The following is a 3927-nucleotide window of genomic DNA, read 5'->3' as shown; positions in this document are numbered from 1 at the left end:
TGACTCAATGTCAAGAGGAAAAAAAAAAGCATCTTCCATCGATCCCATCGTCAAAAATTAATCTGCCTGAGAATGCCCTCTGCTCCAATGCCCGCGCCGACGAAGAGGGGAGGAACGGAGGAAAGCCCGTGTCCGCGTGCTTCACCTTCGGGCTAGACCCTGATTACATTCTCCTGTGAGACGTTTCAGCATGAAGCGCCTCTCATGTTGGGACTGCAAAATTAAATTGCGATCAATACTTTACAAAAATAATTGGGGAAAAATGTTCAGAAGTCGGAGCTGCACTGTGTGGCCACAAACATATGAAAGTTATTTTTTTTTCCTCTACCTTTCTGGGGGTTATCCTGCAGGATAGATCAGTTCAAAGGTGTCTCTTGACAATAGTGTTCTTGGAATGGTTTCGCTCACCTTGTTAGGCAGTTTTAAAAGCAGAGGAACACTGGCAGCCTACCAGAGGCAGTATCTCATTGCTGGAGTCTCTTTCCTTTCTTTGGAGTTGATAATTAAGCCCACAAAATCTTCTTGTCTCCTCTCACTTTAGTGTTAATTTAAATTTCTTTGCAAATCAATTCTTATCCTTAAACACAAAGGGAGAAAAAAACAGACAGACAGGCAGACTGACAGACAGAGACAGAGAAAACATATCCACCTACCCTCCCCACGAGTACACACTCGACTTAGTAGATTTTAAATTTTTCTTCCTATATTTGATTCTGAATCTCCGGACACATTTAAATGCTAGACGCTGTAGTTAAACTTTAGATAAAATGTATTGAATCAAGCTCCTCTCTACCCTGAGCCATGCTTGGTATTCAGTTTTTCCTCCTTTTCTCCCTCTGAATAGGTTTTTATTTTTGGCAAAGATTTATTTTTTTTTAAGCCAAAAAAAAAAAAAAAAAAAAAAAGGAGGAAGTGGGAATGTAAATAGCTCCATGGAAAGTCGCCTCTTCAGTAAGTGGCCATTTTGTGTTTGTTGTATAGGAAGTTCAAAATATTGTATTTTTGTGATTACATTTTTCGGAATCAGCCTGGGTCTTACAGGATTCTTATTTGTGGCTCTACTCTCCTGACAAGACGGTCTACTGATTTTTCTCCCATGAATCATTTGTCATGCCTCAGTCACACGTGCAGGGAAATTAAGTAGTTGTATTAGGAAAACACCACACACACACCATACCCAAGTAGGTGGTACCTAGCTAGTCAAATGAAGGCACCCAGAGAAGATCAATGGCTTCCTGTCATCCAGGGGAAGGGGTGAATGCTGTCTTGGAGAGCAAGGACAGAGTGAAGGAATTGTGTGCTTGGTCTGTATGAGAGTGACAACACCTTGTGATAGACAACAAACTCAGAGAAGGAAGTGACCTTCTCTGGTGGGATTACACGCCCTGTGAAATTGGGGGGGAGGAAGAGGAGCCTCTGGGGGGAATACTTCTAAGTGAAGCAGGTAACTCATGCCTTGTCATTTAGATAGATTAGAAGTTGCATTTACAACTACAACCTGAACACCTCCCACCACTCTACATTCGCTTGAAAACTTCTTAAATTGGATGTTGTCATCAGAAGATAGAATGCAAATGGTCAAATATCATCACCCCCTGTGCCATGCTGGCATGTGTGAAAAAATGTGTGTCTATTCATGTATGATCATCACATGTGGCATGCTGGTATGGGTGAACACATGTCTATACAGGCAAATGGTTATCATATGTGCCATCCTGGTGTGTGTGTCTGTGTATGTGTGTCTGTGTATGTGTGTGTGTGTGTGTCTGTGTATGTACAGGTCTATCCAGGAAAATGATTACCACATATGCCATCTGTGTGTGTGTGTGTGTGTGTGTGTACACATGTCTATCCAGGTCCCTACGTGCTAACCATTCTCTCTTCATCACAGACTCAGCTCCCTCACAGTGTCAGTGTTTCACAAACTTCTCAGTTCCCCCATGAATTATTTCCCTGCCCAGCTATCCCTGCCCTGGGCCTCTTTGTATCTCCCAATATAAATTCTTAAAACAGAATTTTATTTGCCATTTTTCTCATTAGTCCCTTGGGTTAGTTTCTAAGCATTGGGTGCCATGACAGTCAGGTCTGATTTATGTGCTTCACATGCCTGTGGGTGTCACATAGGCTGTGGGCTAGAGGGTTATATGGAGAAGCCTTTGACATGTGCAGAACATCCTGCTTCAAACTCTTGTCCCATTAAAAAGTCTGCATTAGACTTTCCATTAGGCTACTCAAGAGAAACAAAATCATTGGCAACAATGTGACTCCATTCAAATAAACTCTGTCATACATGATTATGCAGGCACATGGAAAGCCTCAGAGAGAATGGACAGCTGCTAAGATATAGAACAGATTTTCGGAGTTTTGAGAATGTGTTAGCCAGTGCCCTGGATTGACTCTCAAAAGTAGACGAATTGCTTAGCTTTTCAGGGTCTGGACTATGTGCCTCTATTACAAGGTTGGAGGTCAGAGACAAGCTGAAACACAATAGTGCAAGAGCCAGAAGGTGTAATGTCAAAGAGAGATTAGGGTGGTAAGACATCAGAATAGAAGTACTGCTTTCCAAAAGGATGCATACCAGGGTTGGCTGCTCTAAATTCCCTTAGTGTGTGTGTGTGTGTGTGTGTGTGTGTGTGTGTGTATGTGTGTGATGTGTCCAGGGCTGTGCTTTTTTGCTGGACAGTCACATTCTGGAAGGAATAGATATTGGAGAAGGGAAAGGAACAAGTGTGTCAACTGCCTCCAGTTTCTGTCAGAGTTTGGTGGTAACCTCTGAGAATCTATTCATGAACAAAGTCAACCATAGTCTGAGAGTCCTGTCCATTTTCCTAGAAGAAATATACAAAGTTGTTGGAGGAAAACAGAGTGGCTGCTTTGCCAGCAAACTTCAAAACCATGACGTGACATGAGATCCAGGGAGACACTTTTCTTTAGAAGGCAGATAAGCTGACTGTGGGAAACAGCCATAGGAGGATGTCCTAGGCAAAGTTGGCTTGCTTTCACCTGAGTGCAAGGCAGGGGGCAGAGCTTCTGCCAATAGATGCCCTCTACCCAGCATTCCTAGGCGAGCAGAGATAAACATAAGAGTTGTAACAAATGTCTTTGAGTCATTTTGGTCTCTGAATCTCTTACTGCTGATGGTATCTGGTTATTGTGCTTTTATTACTGGATCCCTAAGTTCTTGATCAATGTGTGATTACTCCTAGGAGATATAATTTCATTTGATGTGATTGGGGGTGGGGATCAAACTTTATCCTACAAGCCTGAGGGCCAAACTCTTGGCACTAGAGTATCAAACAGTGACATATGCCACAAAGAACCTTTCAACATAGAACAATGTCTGTAAACATAGATAATGTCCTCAAAGGAAATACACGCCCAACACCTGGGTTTCTCTAGCCTATTCTCACGCATAACTGTATTAACAGTTTTCACATTTGTCATTAAAGCGTAATCCTAAATTTTTAGGCAGGCATCACAATCCAACCCTATCCTCCTGCCACTTGCACCTCTGCCTTTCACTGATTTCAAGTCATGTGAACCTTCTTTCTCTCCTGCTGGTGCATCAAAGTTGCTGCCATCTCTGATCATCTGTATTTACTACATCTTTTGCCTGAAACATTATTTTCTTAATTTCTTTTTATTCTTTTTGCTCACTAACCAAACCTTCCTTAACTAGACATAAGGAGAAGACTTCTGTGACATTCTTTTCAATACAATTCCTTGTCTTTCCCTCAGAACACACTGATTCTCCAATGTTCTTCTTGTTATTATTTACTATAGCTACCTCTATCTAAAGCAATTGCACTTGTTTCTTTTTAAAATCAATCTTCCTCTGTAAATTTATATTTAATGATAACAATATCCTGCTCATTCAAATTTGCTTAAGCCAAAGAAGGCAGCCTGAGACATAGAGCTTTTAAGTAG

The sequence above is a fragment of the Arvicanthis niloticus genome, chromosome 9 (genome assembly GCF_011762505.2).
Source record: "Arvicanthis niloticus isolate mArvNil1 chromosome 9, mArvNil1.pat.X, whole genome shotgun sequence".
Classification (NCBI taxonomy): Eukaryota; Metazoa; Chordata; class Mammalia; order Rodentia; family Muridae; genus Arvicanthis; species Arvicanthis niloticus.
Note: the sequence above shows the minus strand (reverse complement) of the source record.